Below are 21,863 nucleotides of genomic sequence, written 5' to 3'. Positions count from 1 at the left end.
GGTATTTGACATTTTTAGTTTCTTTAAACAAAAATAAATCATTTATTTCTGTGACTGTCTCGGTTCATTGTTTCAAAAAAGATATGTGCTTTTTGAATTAAAAAAAACCCATTTTATAACAGGTTTATCTTTCATTGACTTATTTGTGAACGTTCTACATGTAAATGTACTAGCGAGAAACAGTTTTGTCAAATTATCACTGAAATTGTTGCCTGGATGTGTTGCGGACCAATGAGAGTAACTTTAAAATTTCAAAGTTATTTTATTGTTTCAATCAACAAAGGGATTGGGAACAGGCATTGCCTATTATAGCCATTTCCATATAGAAAGACATACATTTCAAACATATACTGCATATAAATTGAAGATGTAATATATTCAGATAGGTAGATACAATGTAGGCTGAAACAATAAACCAGTTTGATATGAACATAGAAAATTGGCAGTCTAATTGGAATACCAGATATTTTAATAATGTAGATCTAGTGTTTGGTTGGGGCACTTCAAAGTAACTGTCACTACACACAGTGCCATAATAACCAGTTACGCTAGAATTGCAGGAAATTAATTATATATAATATAATATGTGGTACAATCTAGTTAAAATCTTCCAGATTTTTCTATATAATCCAGTAAGTAACTTTAATGACTAGAAGCTAGTCACAATTTAATCTATGAACTATAACAGATAAACTATATTTTCAGTAAGTTACACGAAAGGTTACTGGTGATTCATGACTACAGTACATCACACTGTACGGTGTTCCGGATACAGCTTTTCTGGTGTCCATCTCAGCTCTCCCAGTGTGAGATTCAGAGATTTCAGAGATTTTTATTATCACTCTGGCACACTATTGTGCGCAACAAGAGGTCATCATAAAGTACAATATAACAATGATATGGTTGACCGTAAAGCAATCATCTTACTATGCTAGCGTACAATAATATAGTTGAAACTATTACACTCCTCATACAATGATAAACACAATATTACACTGTACTATCATACCTTATTATAATAGACAGTATAACGCACTGATCATACAATGACACTCATCATACACTGTGATATACATTATTACACTCATTTTACAATACTATTACGATGGTATAATACATAGCATTACATTCACACATACCGTGCGTTCACACTATGGTATAGCAGGCACTGTTGCATCCATCTTACAGTACAATCCTACAATAATATTATTACAGTATTACACATATATTACTCGCACTCCATGATACATATATTATAGATAGTATACCACACCATACAGTGCAATCATACCATGGCATAATAGTGACTATACTACTCATCATACCATATAATATTACAAAGGTATAATAGACAGTGTTACAATCCCATCATACAATACTGTAATAGACAGATAACAAACAAACCATGATAAGCAAGCTGTAACCACACTCATTATGCAATACAATTATGTTAGGTTTAGCAAATGATCAGTAATATCTATATGTATACAAAAGTTTACAGTTTGATGTGTGAAATTCACATATTATTTTTTAATTGTCTTTCTAGTAATTGTATGAACAGCGATAGATTTGATAATATTCTAACATTACATATTGATATTAATCCTTTCATTTTATGAACAGATGGATTAGAGGTGTAATAAATAGGTATATATTTTCTGCGGATTTGACTTACATAAGCATTTGAACATATAAACAAATAATGATACTCGCTTCCAACTCCAGTAAAACAAAGCGGACAGATTCTGCCTTCACGTGGTGTTCTAGTCCATCGCCCAGTCTCTATAGGCAGAGATATATTACTGGTTCTGAACTTACAGATAGTTATTCTATCTTTTTGTTTGAGCATAGTTAAGTATTTTTCAAACTGAAATTGATGTTTAAATATTGCATATGTTTGACCCCGGGAAGAATTTTCAATATCAGTATACCATTGTTGTATAAATTGGTCATACAGAATAGTTTTAAAACTAACCCTAAGGTAATTTTTATTCATAGTGCAAGTTTTTTGTTGTAACCATACGTAACTTAGTCCCGTGCAATTGAATAGATTCTTGATATATGAAATCCATTTAAAATCAGCGAAATCATTTTCATGTAAATTCAGCATAAGCTTGTACATTATACTAGACAATTTATTTTCACCTGTAATTAGTTTATACCAAAACATTATCATTCTAGATTTAATTTCAATATTCAGAGGGTGCCTACCCGTTTCACCATATACCATTATATTTGCTGTGGAGCTACGAATGTTTAAAATTCTTTTACAAAACTGTACATGTAATTTCTCAATCATATTGGTATTTTCAAACCCCCAAATTTCTGAGGAGTACAGGAGGATTGGGGATATTAATACATCAAACAATTTTAATTGTAGGTCAATTGGTAAAATAATATTTCTTATTTTTTTATATAATGCATACATTGCTTTTTGAGCCTGTTCAACAAGTTTTTTCCTTGCTTTACAGAAACTGCCATTATAATGAAACAGCAGTCCTAGAAACGAGTAACAGTCATGTGTTTGCAACTCTTCACCAAAATGATCTTTTCAAAGATAACAACTTTAGTTTTATTGAGATTAACTTTAAGTTTCCAAATAGTACAATAAGTTTCAAATTCACGGAAAGCATTCTGTAGACCTTTAGCTGTTTCAGACAGTGTGTGTGAGTGGTATCAGGCACACAGAGGTATACAAACATCGTTTTGATTGACTGTCACTGTTCTATAATTGATTCCCCAGGTATAGTGTGATTTATTGTTCGCACGATTCGTTAATAACAAAGTCAATCTAAATCTAGTTCACTACCATTGTGTTTCCTCTAAAATCACAGCCAGGTGAACCACTGTTACCAACGGGTCACCCGAACGTTACAGACAAATATTCTACCTGTACTATCAGTGATGTTTGAATCCCGCGTGTCGTAATGTTACACCACAGGTCAGGGGTTGATAATAAGTTAAGTCCTATTATTGAAAATCAAATCAGTTTCTAAATAATTCTGTAATAAAATTTATATATTAAACTTTTTTTTTCATTTTGATGTAATTTGCTGATATTGTAAATTGCGATAAATTTTTCAACTTCTTGAATTTCGCCTCCTGCAACGATCAGATATTTGACATTCCAAAAAATCAATAATTTCACGACAAAAGTACACCCAATTCGAGTTAAACCGTCCTGATTAAATTTATTTGAAGGAATCTATTGTGGAGTCGGATATTTCGATTTCTATCCTTATCAAATAAAATTACTAGAACCTTGTCGCTTTTAAGGTTCGTCTTCTCGTCCTGAAAAGAAAACAATCAAGGAGTCTTGATTCTCGTTGGTTCGTCTTTTTGCCCCATAAAGAAGAAACAACGAGAATGAAAAGTGATTAAATCTCGTCCTCTCGAGGAGAAAAGACGAAACAACGTAATTGTACATATATATGGCTTATCGTGTTACAGTTTTACACATTATCGATAAACCTGATCCTACTATCAATAGGCCTAACTTATATTGTCGGCGTAAAGACATCCTACTTCCTTGTTTACTGGTAACACATGTAAACTGGCAACATGGTTTATTCTCTTCAAAGTACATGTTTATACTCAAAATTTGCATGTATTCGTGTAAATTATTCCAAGTGAGCAGTAAATATTTATGAGGGAATTGCAGCCATATTTTTTGGAAATTGCTGAAATAAGATTTATTCATGTATTCGTCAGCTGAAAATATAAGAAGGAAGTATGAACTACTTTCTAACTTGTAACGTTAGTTTAATGCACGGGTAATACTGCGTTACCCTATAATCTATAATAATAATATTTATTCAGGTAAAAGGCAAATGATACACGTATTGCAGATTGGACATGAATATATATATTATCACAGAATGAGATCTTCTTTATAAGTTATTTATGCCATAAGACTAGAAGTCAGTCAGGTGTTAAAACTGGATTGGATTAGATTAATTTAGGCCTTTACCTGGGATGACCCATAAAGCCACATTGTGGCTTAATTCCAATGGGGTCCCTTAGATCTAAATAAATCAATTCAATTCATAAAATAGTTACATAATTATATGGTATATATTGATAATTTGATAAGACTCTGATACACTTCTATTATAAAAAAATAAATAGATTTAAAATATTACATGTGCCATAGGCTATGATCAATTAAATAATGCTGGTAATTGAATGATATAAAATATGAAGAGATTAACAATATATTGGAATTTTAACAATCAAAGATATATAGTATCAACTTAAAATGTTACCTGCCAAAGGGCTGGTGATTGGGCCTATCCCTACCGACCAAACTCTCGGACATTAACGTACATTAATATAATTGATTGACATGTACTGGTATATACCTTATACTAATAAAAAAAATCTGACACAACATAAAAAATGGAATGTAAATAGGATTTAAGTCAAATGTATAATGCTATACAAGTGGCATAGGATAAAAAATCGCATCTTCGGAGCTATGTTTCTATATGTCTCTCTGTTGATTTTATGGTATCTGATTAGGAGTACGAGACTCATAAAAAACGACCTGCTGTGTGACCATAACCTTTCAAAGCCTTATTGAAAGTATGTTCTATAAAATGAATGGAGCAAAGGAGGTACGTGGCTGTAGTTTATCTTCGATCTCCCTGTTACCTATACTAACAAACAGGTATAAAATGGATACTGCATGAATAACAAAAAAAAACCTAAAACATCACTTGAAAATACACGTTATATCGTTTTTTCTTTTCATTTTTAATAATAAAAAAAAGCGAAAAGGAGAGAGAAAAATAAGACTGCTCCGATGCCGGGAATTGAACCCGGGCCGTCTGGGTGAAAACCAGAAATCCTAACCACTAGACCACATCGGACTTGACAATAAAGAGAGAAAATATATGAGAAGGTCATTCTCTTTGTCAGTCAGTTCCGATTCACTTACCTACCATGTTTTATTTGAATAAAATAATGTTTCCGTGACCATAGATATTGAATCTTTATTGGAATTTTGTTGTACAAATGTGCATAGTGTATGTCACTGTGACAAACAAAGGAACCGCATTATTATACGTAATTGTTTACAATAGTTTGGCGTTGAAGGGGAGGTAACTCGAATTTAGCTTTCGCCCCACTATGGAAGTTGAAATGTTTATGAGCCAACAGAATAAAGCTATATTTTTTATTTCCGCATTCATTTTTAGTATTTTGAAAGTGCTGATATTTATCAAAAGTTCAGAACTTCTTTAAGACTGGAAACAATAACCTGAATGCAAATATATTAGTCGGCAGATGTGAGTCATGCAACGTTTTAGAAAAGCCACTGTTAGATATATTTGTGTTAGTATAGATCTGTCGAGTATGAAAAATATGATTTAAAGAAAACTTTAACATATTATTCATTGTAGTAGTATACTAGTATGTTTATTTACCGTGAAAGAGAAATCTTTCAAATTACTCTTCTTTATTGCATCGCGCTGAATAAGTGCCCCCTTTTTTCAAATCCTCAAGCGGCGCAAAGCGCCGCCGGGGTTTCCTCTGTAAACACTTTGTCCACTTCCGGTGCTTCCCCATGCGTGAAAGCCTTCTGGGAAATTAAGGTCGCATACTGTCTACACAAAATATGATGGTAAAACCCTATGGTATCGGTATTTATTGCAGTTTACTTGTGAAATATCATGAATTCTGTATTTAATAAAAACTTATCTTTAATGAAGTGAAGATAAACGAAACATTATAGTTTCACAAGTAAAAACTTCACTCTAAAAGTATTGTCCAATCTTAACGGTACATTGATTTTTCTGCGTTGATTTTTAGTTTCAAGTTTAGGTGACGTGACGGCAGAATAAGTGGTTGTGCTGTCTATCTTTGCAGCATACATTATTGTTTTTACATAACTACACAATCAATATAATTTTTGTCTGGATATCTTACCAGATAAAACTAACAAACGGCAAAATTGCACTGAAAACCCATTCAAAATGACGCTTTGTGTTGTTGTCAAGCATGACGTCATAATAACTTGGCGTCAAAAACTACGTTATACATTCCCGCGCTTTTCTGGTGTAGCAACTTGTAATATAAAATAGACGAGACCAAAACAGCGGGCACACATACACATGAAATTACTGTTTCCTTCATAACTTAACAGTTACATTTTATGTACTGTCAGTAGAGTGAACATCCAGTCCTCGCATTATTCAATGGGTGTACTATTGTGTTTTCTTCGTACGGGGGGGCGGGGGTTAAACCAGGATACCTTATCTCCCATCCCTCCCTTAACCCCTGCCAGCTGTGGAATTTTATCTCAAAATATATGTCCCCATATTGGGACAGGGGCAATTTCGGCCCCTTTTTGTTTAAGTCGTTCTGAACAATATGTCATTTGTTAAAAATTAACTTGGATTTGAAAGAGTCCACAATATAGGCGGACTGGTCGAGTGGTCAAAGTTAACACTACGGCCTTCCATGCGGCTGGGGTTCGATCCCCGAAGTCGTCGTCCGCATGGATATTCAGAGAAAGTGTTTTTCTCCTGCCTATACATCTCCAACAACCCAGGTGGAGTATAAATTGGTCTGGGGTGGATGTTGCGGTATCTGTGCTGTATCATTCAAGCGAGGTGGCACTATACATGCTACCGTTTGAAGCACGGTCCCGCTACAAACAGACCACATTACGTATACATTTCCAGCACACACGCAGGCACACATACATGGTGAGATATTAGCCAGGTGACATATGGCAAGTAGTTAGCGCCTGATAAGGCAGCTCCTGCGAATTCCTCATAAAAAAATGTATTGAATTAATGTACATGTATATACTTATTGTATTAATTCTATATATATGTAATGTAAAGCGCTTTAGAGTGACTTATGTTAGCTAGATTTGGCGCTACATCAAATGTTGTATATATGGATATATATAGATATTCAATGTTTTTCATAAAATAACTACAAAAGGGCATATTAACTTCCCGTATTTGGAGAATTATTTAACATGTTTCACTTGTATTAAACGAATATGTGATAACAACCAAAAAACAGCGTTGTGGCAAAATATGTCTTCGTTGCAGTCTCGAGAAGTAATAACTATTATTCAAAGGGGCGGGGGCTACGATTGACCCTTTAACCTAGAAAATGGTTGATATTTTATCCAAAATAGGGACATTGTCAAAAGAAATATATGCAAAAATTGCTGCAATTTTGACAAGAAGACTTGTTTAATTAATCAAAACAATCTATAAATTTTGTTATATGTAGTCATAACTGATAAAATACTGACCTTAAACCATTATGTGATTCTACTGATTGTTATATATACATTGATGTTTATACTATACACCTAAAGGATTAAGCTTTGGGTGCTGTTTTTACTGATGGGTGCAATAAAGTAAAACATATGTGTTAAGTTTGAATGCTTAGTGTTCTGTGGTTGAATCTGGATTCTTCTCGAGTGGATGATATGTGAACGGTAGAGGCCGTCAGAGACTTTTTGTCTGAAACCTCGATGGGATGAAAGATTTACATAGAACACTGGCAATACATCTTACATATACACTACATTTTCAAAATCTTTTAGCTGAATTGCCTCATTTTTTTTTTTATATTTTGATGTTGTTGTATCCCTTACTTTTTATCACTCCTACAGATGATATATATTGATACTAAATGGTTCTATACTTTTAACTACTTCATGCAACAGCAGCAGGGTATGTGTGTGTGTTCTCCTTTCTCCCACTTTTTAAAAAACCCATAGAGGCAGTAATGTTGTGATAGCAGTTATAGTCTGTTTCATATATATATTACTTGGTTTTTACCTGCGTTCTCCCACATTACCTGTATCATATATACAGTACTTCCATATACATGTAGCTTTGATATATTCTATTTTCATCATTTTTAGACATTTTTTTCATATACCATTTTCATCAGCTAGATCATACAAAACAGTAACGTGAAATCCACAAATATTTTATATATTTTATATACTTAATAGTATATATATAGACGATAATGCTTTAACTATATTTTTTTTTTGAATTTAAATTTAAAATTGATTTAATTTAGGGTGAAGCAAATTCATATTGGAGCATTATTTTCAGAGAATCTTTTTTTACCAATAAATGCGTCTTCAGTGTAATTATTAATAACTTAGTATCAGTCATTAGATTATTTTTCCCTAAAACATAATCATTAGTTATGTTTCTATTTGATAACCCCATATGGATTGGCTCCACTGATATTTCTAGTTGATAATAATGAATCTTGACACCTGACGCCGACACTCTCTTCTGTGATGGAACGTTTTACATGTGCCCGACTCAGTTTCAGCAGATCTACACCGTCAACGCCAGGATTGGAGACCAGATGTACCCACTTGTATACAGTCTACTTCCCAGCAAGAGCCAACATACCAAAGATTCTTTACACTACTCAAGACCAAAATTCAACCTCCAACTCAATCCCACCACCGTTTTACTGGACTTTGAGGCTGCTGTCCAGAACGCCATCCGTGCAGTGTTTCCAGCTGTGAGTTTGAAGGGCTGTTTCTTCCAATATACACAGTGTATTTGGAGGAAAGTCCAGCAGACCGGACTTTAACAACTCTACGCCAACAACGACGATGTCCGACAACTTGTACGGCGTGCCGCTGTACAACCCCTTGTTCCGTTAGATCATGTAAAAGATGTCTGGTTTACAGATTACGTCGTGACACAGTGGATTGACCGAGATCAACAGCTCTGGAACCACTTTGAGACCGAGGGACCCAGAACAACCAACCACATAGAGGGATGGCACAGAAAACTGAAGAAGAAAGTGGAACACGCCCACCCCAACATATACAGCATCATCCGCGTCTTCCAGGAAATACAAGCCAGCAACGAGATAACGCGTGTAATACATGATCTCTGTCTTTACTGATTATATTTGTCATAAATTGTTTGCTAAATTTAGTTCTATTTTATGATATATATATATAACATACATGTAAATGTATAAAATTGATTAAATATGAAATTAATAAAAGCAGGTTTTCAGTTAATGTAAGACTATTGCAAGGATACCACAATGCTATCTGGTGATGGACAGGCTGTCGTACGGTAGCCGGGAAATGTTCGTGTGACGGGCAGGATACGTATGGGATACGTACGGGACACGTACGTAGCCCTTACGATATTTCGCATTTTATATGGCGTGCATATATAGGGAAGCACACAAGTCAACACAAAGCTCGCCCTTGAGAAAATGGCGCGTGCAGATGCCCGTATGTGTGCCGTCCGGGCGACGGAAGTATCGGCCGATCCCCGTCCGGATATGGGGCGGGCCCCAGCCGAATATCCCCACGGACACTGCGCAATTTACGGACATTGGGCGGCTACCAAACGATTGCCGTACGGCACCCGTCCGGACATTGGGAGGTCTACACGACACTTGGGAGCATGTAAAATTGTACAAAATCCCAAGATGACCATACGATGCCACCGGGAGCCGTAAGATAATCTTACGAATCCTTACGGGACCATTACGGACACTTGCGGGAGACTGAAATAATAAGAAAAAATCGGGCGGACACCGGCAACTTTTATCCGGGCCCTGCGATCCTCGCGGCGTCTAAAAATCGGCTGATAGTGGCCAATAATCTCCCGGCGTTCTTTCGGTTCCCCGGCTTGCCGGCCGATTTTGGCCAAAACACTCATCGCCCGGGCGCCTTTTCGGGAATCGGCGCAAATATGACTGAGGTTTTAATGAGACCGACACAGAAAATGGACAGAGGAATCCCGTACATATAAACCATGGATAAATAGTTCAGGCAAAGGAATCATTAATGACATAAAGAAGAAAGAAACAGACTCAACTTGACCAGTTAAGTTCAAAATAACGAAACAGACCTTATGATATCAAACCATTGAAAAAAATAAAAAAAATAAACAAGACGAGCGTAAGTACAGTTTATGGAAACAGAAAAAACACCTGAAAGGGCGGCCTCAATGACCGATCGTTCTGGAGCAAATCAATGTAAAAATCTGCATGTTTGATCCTATTAATAATAGTAACAACACTATATGGATAAACAAGGCCGAGTTCAATCCTTTCATGATGGACTCAGCAATCCCAATATTGTTAGTTTTGATGGGTTGTCTTTTTCATGAAAAGGATAGGGAACAAAGAAACATAACAATTGGAATCGAACGCATTGTGGCCATCGTTGGAAGTACCGCATGATAGTTATTGGATACATTTCATCTAACCCAAACATACATATTCGTTCTATTGAAATGTGCTTCAAATTCTTTCTAAATAAAACATGGTAAATATCCGATGAAGATATTATTGTGCTACATTTTATGAAATGATCGATATACCATACTTATGAGGTCAGATATTGATCTTGAAGTGCAAATCTTAAACAATGTGCGACCAAAATGTACTCATCGTGTCTTGCGTATTTTCAAACTACAAAATGTATTTCCCAATTTAAACATTATAAAGCAGATAGGGTGCATGACCATGACCTCATTATTCAAACAATTTGAAGTAACGGCTAAACAAAGAATAACCTCCGTACCTCCAGCAATGGAACCTCCGTATCAGTAACGCAAATGATAAGCTGTTTGATAAACGAGAGTATCTCTACTCACATTGAATCAGAATATATATCGGATGGCATGAGTCTAAGCATGTATTCTTCGTTGAAGAGCAATCTTTCCGAAATTTAGATTTTTAATAAACTTTTAAAGATAATGATTTTTTTTGAACGTTTTAAGTATTTATAAGAACATATGGTGACAAATTCCATTCATTTTAGACTAGTTTATATATGGAAAAAAAATATCAATTAGTCTTTTTAGATATTTTTCTTATTATGGTGAAATGAGAATCCACAGAATAACCACAAGTTTTTCTTCAATTTTACGTCTTGCAAAAAACACCATATTTGCAATAAATTATATTTTTTCTAACGATTATTATTTAGGGTACCCCTTCCTCTAAACACGCCTTGGTTTATAGATGTATTTATCAAGCGTGGCGAAAAAAGGGAAATGCCTACATGTGCGTATTAAAAGACTTAACGTTAATACTTAAAACAAACATTTTCAACAATCATTAAAGAAAATATTTGAAGAAACATGAAATGTATTAAGATATACGAAAATGTCAACTTATAAGTTACTTTCGTTTTAAAAGCTTTTCATGTTCATACCCTATGTTCAGTTACTGGAATTGTTTTCCAGATCATGACCATCTTGCTTGCTAGACGTTCTTGATGTACCGACACGAGTCTATTCTTATGAGTAATCATCAATTAATTTTACTTTTTCTTAAGCAATTATCATTTATGAAGTGAAGTTAAATAGGGGAAAAGATAACATTACGTTAATTCACAGTGATGAAATTCATATTTAAATTTGATATAAAAGTGACCCTATCTCTTACACACAAGGGCACAATCTGAACCTTAAGTTCATATAAAAGTTACCCTAACGTTTACACGCAAACACAATCTATGAACCTTAACTTGATACAAAATTAACCATTTCGTTTTGGCTTGACACGCAACGATAAAATCCAAACATATAATTGTTACAAAAGTTACAAAAAACCGAACCGTTAGTTTTTTTTAAATGTTTATCTAAGATTGCGTTTAAAAAACCTCAAAGAATAAATTTTCATTTTCGACTGGATAAATTATTAACATAATGTAATTTCATTTTACATGATCCTGGTCAACCATCTAATATTAACATCGTGTCTAACAACCTTCTGTCATTTTATTTTATTCCTTTGGACAACTCTGGGTCCAAATATCCGAAAATTATAAAACAAATCACTCGTTCCAGCAGCATATCGTTGGGAAGTTACGTATTTATGATTAGCCTTTTTTATTATAAAATCATTTTGTTTATTTTGTGTGGGAAATTTACTGGATGGTTGTTTGGGAGTCCGATGGAGTTAGATGGTTGGGAAACAACCATACTTTTCCAAAACTTATTTCACAAGTCGGTAAACCAATAGCATAGCACCTTGTTCGAAAGGACCAAACTATCCGGAGTGCCTTCCAAGAATACCAAACTATTCTGATGTAAGATTGAAGTATGTAGTACGTGTAATGAACGATTATTAATAGTGTCACAGCGCAACATACGTAAAAGCGTTAGTAATCAATACGTTTGTAGCAACGTACCCGGCTGTTTTAATGAGTAGAAGGATGTTCAGTTCAGCAGAGACTGTAATGATGTCGGGATATAAAGCGCCTGTAGCGTTTGTCTGTGTGTTGATTTTGCATGGAATTCTTTCTACAGAAGCGTCATCAGAAACATCTGGTATGGTTTTTATTATTGTCTATTTACATATATAACGGATATATATTGTATACTGTTGATGCATACGATGACACTGACCTTTAAACAAATGCAACTTTTTCTTTCCCTATTTTTACACAAAGCATAATGTCAACTACAAAAAGTTCAATTTCACACTATAATATATTAGCCACCAGTAACAGGAGAGTTCAAAATGTACTTGATACAAAATACTATTTTTACCATTAGCTGATTTCAAATTTTTCCCTTGAAACTATTTTTCATTAATTAAGTATAACATAATAGGTATTATATAATGTTCAGCGGACTCCATTCAGCCACACACCTGGCTTGATATAAAAAGTTTCTTGTATCTTCAGGATAGTGAAGAGATATGTGTCTACCTTAACTCATACTGGACCTGTTCAGTGAAATAGTGAATATAAGACTCCACTGTATATAAAACACAGTTGCATCACTGAGTGGGAAGAGAATATAAAGTCTGGTACAAGACCAGCAGTATTTATAACGTATCAAACAACCATACACTACACATTGTAATCAAAACGGAACTTTATATGCTCATAAAACACCCACTTTCACTCACATTTACACAGCTGTTGAATTTCTCCCTCTGTAATATTAAAAGTATAAAAATGTTTACAATTTCTAACGAGTATAAACTTATCAAACAAGATCCATTATGTGCACCCACCGTATGTGGGACCTTCGTAACGTCATTGTTTTCTGTTAATATAAATTCTTCCATTCTCATGTTATCTTCCAGCCCCTGTTTAATACTGATGATAGACGGTTATATATATTCATTAATTTTCTGTTTGTGTATGTGGAACTCAATAGCTAGAGTAAATAGCAGGTTTATCTGTTGAAGCCATAGTCAGGAAAGCTTAGTATCAAAGTCATCTCTGTGTTGCTGTCTATCCAGTCAGCAATGTCTTCCCTGTTGTTTTAGATCATTTGATACTCACAGAAAAAACACCGATTTATTGTTTCAACATTTCTTTTGCAAAAGAAGTAGAATGGAGAATTTAAGTTTAATTGTACAAAGACATTTATTTGTATCTATAATTATGTCTAGAATTCTTTAATGAAACCAGCCGAGATTCAAGTTGGGCGAGTTGCTAACATAAATTGGTTTTATTTTTTCCATATTTTTTTTTTACAAATATTTTGCATATCATGATCAAATGATTATATGTCTTGTAATTTTTTTATTTATGTTAATCTATTTTTCAAAAGGATCACATACAGAGATTCCATATTTCTTATTTGTTTAAATACGAAAAAAGTCATTATAGGTTAAGATTATCTGATATATTGATGATTTTGAGTTGAAATCACTATCAGTCCTCGAGGTTGCTCCTTACCTCGTAGCACACATTTATTCTTGGACGGTTTCCATGTAATACTAAGAAAATATTAACTTTTTCAGCCATTAGTTGTACATGTAAATGTAACATGAAAAATGCTATATCGGAACACTGTATACATCTGTAACCTTTAGTATCACTTAGGAGTCCTAAACAGGCGAAACGGCCATACAGTGCAGTGAAGATATTTTCTTTGTTTGACTTTCCGCATAGAAATATTGAAGTTTTAAATAGGCGTTCACTTTGTATTTGTAGTAATTATATAAGGCTATATAAGGCAGCAAGTATTTCTCCTCGTCTTATTTCAGTAAATACATATAGAGTCAGGTACAAATAGTCACCCTATTACCACATCGTTGAAAAGGTACAGATCGCACAACGCACCAAAAATACCGTACGCATGTCGTGCATTCATCGTGCGCACACCGTGCGCTTATCGTTCGCACTTACGTCCGCACATAATGCGCACAACTGTGCGATTTAACAATCGATCGGCCAGTGTGCGATAAAACGCGCACATATGTGCGTTATTGTTAGATCGGTTGATTGATGTTACGGAATAACAAATATCCGGAAGGTACGAATGAAATAAGGTACATCGTATTCATAAATGTATTTAATATTCAAGAAATGTTACACGTTATAACTATGGTTGTAAAACTGTTAATTGTGGGGTTGTGTTGTCAGTTACAGTACTAGTACACATGTAAGTAGTGAATCACATGGAGGTGATCACCTATTAGAATTCTTTGATGATTTGACAGTTATCAACCTTACCTGTGTAAATGGGTTTGTTACGCTTTGTGTTTATTTTCACATCCCTCCACGCTGTTGCCTGTGATACAAACAATGTGCATTTCGTCAGGTTCACGTACATCCTCGATATCCAGGGGTTAAGTTCACTTTCACTCTCTGCACCCCTGGCATATGTCATAGCAAAACTGAAGGCTCACTGTGCGCCATCTTGTTGATGAGACAAGAAGACTAGTTCGATCATTTGATGCACATCAAAAGAATCTCGCGGTCACGTAACGGTAAAAAAAAACAACAGGCTTTGAAGTCGGGCGTCTCTCCTTTGTAATATTCAAAGGACAGGTATCAGCCTAGCAATTGGTCCGTTTTTTTTACCTGAGACCAATCAAACAGCTATCTTCGTGCCTTCACTTTCGCTATGACATATTCTAGGGTTGCAGAGAGCGAAAGCGAGCGTAACCCCTGGATATCGAGGATGGTTTACGTATAGTTAATGGGAGACACCCTGCGGATACTCTTGGTACATGTACTTTTTATAATACAAATTGGAAAAGCTTGATTGATTATTTGTTAACTGATAGTTCACACATCAAAAATATACCAAAGCTGATTTTAATACTTATTCAGACCATACTTATTCTTTCAACTATTGCTTCTTGTTAACCTATTTCCGCAAATGAGGCGGATAATGTTACAGATAGTGCTACTTCCGGTAGAGGAACTTGTGTATCAGTTGAATGAAAAGATGAAAATGTACATTTCATTTTAGGCAAATTACAAGAGTGTAGTGAGATGATTAATAAAGAACTGAATGTGTGAACAATAAATGCCAGATAAGAAATGAATGAACTCTGCCGTATTGTGATTTTAGAGAGAATTATGTTCGGAACTCGGAAGATGGACGCATTGTTCGAATTTTAGTAGACAAACCCTGGATTACCCCACAGTGTAAAAACTGTACATGGAATACAGAAAATCGTTAAAGAATTTTAATCGTGACAAGTCTGATCAGAACCACCATGTATTGCTTACTGCCAAACGTAATTATAAAAAAAAGATAAATTGAAAAGGCAGTATAAGCGACATGATGTAAATATGTTAGAATTCTTAAAAAAAAATCTAATCCCCGGCAATTTTAAAATTTATTTAAGAAAAAAGACGACTAACAGAATTAAATCTACATTGTGTATTGATGACTTTTACTCTCATTTTAGAGATATTATGGATGTTAATAGTGATGAGAATACAGATGTAGATGTTACTTTAAATCTCGCATACGAGGATCTTGATAGTTACATCACAGCACAAGAATTAAATAAAGCTATCGATAATTTGAAGTTTAATAAAAACTGTAGTGAGGATCTGATGATTATTGAAATTTTCATTCGTTGGAAAGAAGTATAACTTCCATAACTATTTAGAACTGTTTTTTAATGCTTTTTTTAGATCTGGGTTTTTCCCAGAAACTTGGTTGCAATCTTGTAAAGTACCAATTTTTAAGAAATGTTGTGTCAATGATACAAACAATTATCGTGGAATATCTTTAGTCAGTTGTTTTGATAAACTATTTACTAGTATATTAAATAACAGAATTATGGAATGGGAAAAAAACCCTGTATTTTGACCGATGCTCAAGGGAAGGTCAACGACGGACGCCGTATTTGTTTTACAAACACTCATAAATAAGAAACTGAAAAAATAAGGACAGACTTTATTTTTGTTTCGTGGATTTTCGAAAAGCATTTGATTTCATTGACAGAGGCAAATTGTGGAGTAAATTGATAAGATATGGAAATCGAGGACATTTTTCAAAAAATTATATTTGCTTTGTATGAAATGTAAAATCATGCGTGAAATTTAACGGCAAGCTGAGTGACCGATTCCCAAACAATTCCGGTCTCTTACAAGGGGGAATATTATCACCTGTACTGTTTTCTTTGTATGTAGATTGTTTTGATATTTGATTAATGTTAATTGTCCTAGTATTGATTTACAAGTGCTTAATCTGTTCCTGTTAATGTATGCTGATGATATGGATTTGTTCGCAAATACTCCAGAAGGTTTGCAAAGTATGTTAGACTCCCTCCAGGAATACAATAGAACTTGGAATTTTAAAAGAAGTAATGAATCATGGATATATAATAGCCATGCTGCAGAAATTGCTGATAGTTTCAAGTACCTAGGGCTGTTGTTTAATAATAAGTTATAACATGTTGCAGAACAAGGGAAATAAAGCTTCATTTTCATTATTTTCATCTTTAAAAAACCATTGCTTGAATGTGAAAACGTATTGTTCTATTTTCGATTCACATGTCAATAGTATACTTTGTTATGTGTCTGAAATATGGGGGTTTCATTAGCATCGGATGTAGAAAGTGTTCATTCAAACTTTTGTAAAAAAATATTAAAGGTACGAAACAATACATGTAATGATTTAAGATACTGTAAGTTGTGAAGGTTACCTTTATGTGTAAGTAGAAAATTAAGAGCGTTTAAATATTGGTTGAAATTAAAGCAGTCGAATAATCTGATTTTGAAAACATGTTACAACGAGTGTGTGTGAGAATAATTTGTGGGTAAGAAATATTAAGAATGAGTCAGCAACCTTAGGACTTAATTACATATTTGACACTTCATTACCATTTATGTTGTTTTTTTTATAAAATAATAGAACAGAGACCGATATATATTTCCAGACAAAACATATTGTCAAAAGTAACAGCTTCACCAACACTTAACAGTTCACAAATAGTCATTGTATTCAATCTTATTTAAGTAAACCTATTGAAAGTAAATACAAACAAACGTTAACTAAATTGAGGATATCGTCTCATAAATTAAATACAGAAATTGGAAGACATCATAACGTCATACGTAGTAACAGGATTTGTAACAAATGTAATTTGAGAGATATAGAAGACGAGTTCCATTTTATTTTGATTTGTCCATTTTATAGCAATTCAAGGCACAGATTAATCAAATAAAATTGTTACAGAAACCCCTCCATTTTTAAATGTATACAACTACATGATAGATATAAAGTCTGTGGATCCCATTATACAATTTAACATTTTGAGTGTAATTTAGTTTCTGAACTATAACTAAGTGACAAGACCTCAAGTTTTGCATTTTCCTGTTTAGTTTACTCATTTAACCAAACAGGAATGTGATTAATTTACCTTCAATATATGTGGATTTCAAAGTAGAGTAATTACTTGAAATACGAAATAAGTAAATACCTATTTGAAAAGTTTGGAAGTCAACACAGAAAACCACTGTGTGACCATTTATTAAACTTCGGATTCATCAGTGTTACTGAAGATCAGAAGAATGAAAATCAATTAAGTGATCCGAAATATATATATTTATTTCAAATTGTGAAAGGTGTCTTGAAATGCCACTTTAAACATTACAAATTTATAACTTTTGGCTACAATAGATAATATGCTATTAAAATAGTATTCATGTAAACAGTGACATAGTATATTCAAGATACACATGTACAAGGTTACTCAATCCAGGGGTTGGTACCTTCACTCAGTTCTCCAAACGCTACAATTGAGATAGTGTTCGGACATACAGTTATGCTTTTTATGACAATACCATTGCAGATATTTATTTTCTATTTCAGTGTTCATGTTGCTTAAAAGAAGTAATACATTCGAAGACAAAATCATGATGTCGGATATTTTAAGCACACAGACGGCGTTGTCACCCAAGTATTGTTCGTTATACTGTGTGTCACAGTCTCTGTGTTTGTCCTTCTTCCACAACAAATACAATTTTCTGTGTCAGACACACAGCCTCGTCTTCACTGACCCCGCCTCCTCATTGGTCAGCGTCAACACCTCCTACTTTTACATCACCCAGGGCAACAGCGTCCTCGAGCCAATCAAATGTGAGTATAGTCAGTTCAGGGACTCTGTGTTGATTGATACCGGTTATCAAAAGGTCAAAAGAGCATACAACTATGACATGAGTCAGACAATCAGTGGTAGAATTCAACATTTAAGTTTTTCATTTGATAACCTAAGTTGATTAGTTCAGTGACTGATTGAAACTTCTCTCTTGTGTTAAAAAGATCCTTATTTTAGAATGAAATGGTTAATATATTAAAGGAAAGTCCTTGCTGCTGAAATGGAAAACGGTTGATCAGAACGATATCATAATAAACATAATAAACAATCCAACAATTCAAAAAGCAATACCATAACACAAGCATAAACTTGATCATAAGCGAACTGATGTTAAATGATTAATGTCACTGTTTTCTTGCATTCTTTTTTCCGAAACTTTCACATTAGTAAGGACCATTTATCATAGATGCTTCTACGCCTGTAAATAATTAATGAGATTTACCAATTTAAGTACATGTCACAGTGTTTTCGGAAAAAAATTGTTTCAATGATTTTCACTTCATTCACTTTGTGTGAAGTATCGAATGGTCTGTGTCTAGTTGTTCAAACATTGATAACGTTATGCGTGGTTTACGGGGGGAAAACATCATCAAGGATTTTTCCAACAATATCAAAATTCAAACTTATAAAAGTCCAAGCAAGTAGATTTAAAAGGATTTTCCTGTGTAGTCGACAACACACGGTATTTCGTGAATGTATTTAAATGGTCAAATCAATACATTTGATCGCTGTAGCTGTAGTGTCCTAGGGAGGTCTGTACTATCAAACGGGCTTTTAAATGAGCCAGTAATCGGAATTCTTATTCAAATATTTATATTTGCGTTTGCAAGCAACCTTTTAATATAATTTAATTTCAATTTTTAATATTTATATCAGTTTGATGAAATTTTGAACACCATTATTTCTAAAAGCCTTTTATGGAAAATATGCCAGTTGTTAGTGAAATGGCCGTTGAGTGTTTTGGAAACATAGGACACTGGAGGAACATTACATTTGAAAAAAGAAATCTGTAAGTATAGAACGATTGGTCTCAACGACATCATACACTGTAGTGTATCGGCTCATGTGCAAACATAAACTTGTACAACCATTTTGCTGTTATACGGTTATACATGATATTGACATCAACATTGAATCTTCTATCTGAAGTGTCATATGATCGTATTCATAGCAACCGTACACATGCATACAAATGAAAAGTAGGAAGGTATTAAATTTGCGATTGAATCGATATATGACTGCAGAAGTAAAAATAAATCAAAACTATGAAAAAAATATAACACATTGGAAAATTTCCATGGTCACAACCTATGTTCCTCAGTCATAACACTTCTTGTCACAATTCCTTTGTTATGCTTAAAATATGGCGTAAACATGGCAGAGTTGATAAGGTACGAGATATTTGGTCGTAATTATATCCATATCACGAACAACCAATATATCCAAGGTGGGTTTTTTTGTTTTTTTTTACCGGAGAGGACTCACTCTGATATTACAGTGGTACAGACTAAAAACCAGGTCAAACTATCTCAGATTTTCCCTGAATTGATAGACAAATTACAACGGGTGTCACGTATGTAGAGGTAGCAGTGTACAGTAGAAATGGCCTGACTCTGCAAAACAAGACACATGTCGAAGAAATGTAAACACAGCGGATTTACCTTACACAACACATGACTACATGTAAGTATATTTGTAAACTGCATTATATTTGCAATTCATATAAAGTACTGAGACGTGTATAAACTTCTTTTTTCTATATATGTCAGTTGTGTGAAAACCATGGTTATCACATAAAACATTACCAGAAAATGCCAAAAATCACCATTTTTGACCCAAAATTTGACCCCCACAACTAGTATTTTTTCCCCTAAGTTCTGTCTAAAATAAAACATCACATACTTAGTTACAGAATCATCCGTGTTCCAGCATAGGTCATTCCGGTGGATTTTAGCAATTTTGCCTCATGTGCTGTGTTCACAATTTTACTTCCTGTAAAGCTAGATTTTCATGAATAGACACTGTTTCGGAAAATGGGCAAAATTTTATTCTCTAACCAAATACATTTTTATTGTTTTTTTAGAAATTTTAGTACATTTTTTCATACCTGTTAGAATACAGGGGTTAGCCATTTAACAAAAATATCACCCAAGGCCACAACCCTCTACTGTACACTGCTACCAGAAGGATGTGCCTTCCCTACCGAAACGTATGTTTGTCCTTCTTGTTTAGTTTTATGATGCTTTCTTCTTTCGTTTTGCATCACTTCAGTAATTGTTTGTTTTTGCTTTGAATTTGGATTTTTCCCTTGTGTTTTTTCTTGTAGGTTTTTCTTGTTCTTGTTCTTCCTTTCAAAATGATCTCCACGCGTTCTCTGGCAAAGCCTTTACGTTTCGCTGACTTCTTAAACCCAAATCTTTTAGATATGTCAGGACTTTGAAATTAATTATAAAATATGTCTAAATGTCTGTTTTCCAAACACATAAAGCTAATCGTAATTCTTTATAATAAATAGTATTTCTCTCCTTTCGACTCCTAGCTTGCGGTGAACCTCCCGCCGGAAATGAAGTTACCTGGGTTCCTGGTTCAAACATCGTCGGAAGCAGACGACAGTTTACGTGTTCAAGATCTCTTTCACCAACCGCGTATTTTGTAGACTGTATGACTAATGGAAATTGGACGCGCATGTCAGAATACTGCAGAGGTAGGTTCGCATTAGCATTATACATCGATGCAACGTAATCCCAGATGAATACTTTTTCTCTAGTATCTTGTAACGTATTGTAACTTATCGAGGTCGTTATTGAAGAAATAGGTTTATGAAGCATAACGGATTTTAAAACAATCATACGTTTGTTCATTGATTCTTTTTATTATCAAATCTGATGGTGATGTAAAACACTGATCAACTTTAAAACATTCCGATGGGCTTTACACTATACGAGTTTTCGTTTTATTGTTGTTTAAGGGATTTCTAGGAACATGTTAAACATAAATACATTGTAATGCAATTATTAAATTACAGACGTCACTTTGGAGAGTTGTGAGGACGTACAGACATGTAGTAGTACGAACGGTGACGGTACCTACCTCTTGTACCCGTCAGTGCTTGGGGGTCACGGAGTCCAGATCTACTGTCATAACATGGCGACTGACCCAAAAGCCTACGTTTCATTGTTTGAGGAGAATCTAGCCCGGAGTGATTTCTCTAAACGCGTCAACTCTAATCCCTGTGAGTTCATGGACAGAAATGGCGATGCGTACGCAAACTTCAACAAAATCAATGTCAACCTTACGGTAAGACACTCATAATACTTGTGCTTATATTTACATCATAAATAATGTTTAACTGCTATACAAAGAAAGAAACATTCGAAGCGGGTTGCTACGAGGGTAACTACGGTAGTCGTGGTTGCTAGGATAATATAGTGCCAGTGAATTTACAACAATTTATTGGTAAATATAGAAAATACGCAGTGAACAACACTATTTTCTTCTTTTCATCG

The 21,863-nt window shown here is 34.3% G+C and overlaps 1 non-coding gene across 1 annotated transcript; it reads right to left on the bottom strand.

Annotated features, from left to right (window-relative positions):
• Positions 1-4,799: 4,799 nt before the first annotated feature.
• Positions 4,800-4,871, bottom strand: Trnae-uuc. Its single transcript has one exon. It is a non-coding gene; the product is annotated as a tRNA-Glu (tRNA).
• Positions 4,872-21,863: the final 16,992 nt, after the last annotated feature.

The sequence above is a fragment of the Mizuhopecten yessoensis genome, unplaced genomic scaffold, assembly GCF_002113885.1.
Source record: "Mizuhopecten yessoensis strain PY_sf001 unplaced genomic scaffold, ASM211388v2 scaffold11159, whole genome shotgun sequence".
NCBI classification, from domain to species: domain Eukaryota; kingdom Metazoa; phylum Mollusca; class Bivalvia; order Pectinida; family Pectinidae; genus Mizuhopecten; species Mizuhopecten yessoensis.
The sequence above is the reverse complement of the archived record's forward strand: the minus strand, read 5'-3'. Positions and strand labels throughout refer to the sequence as shown.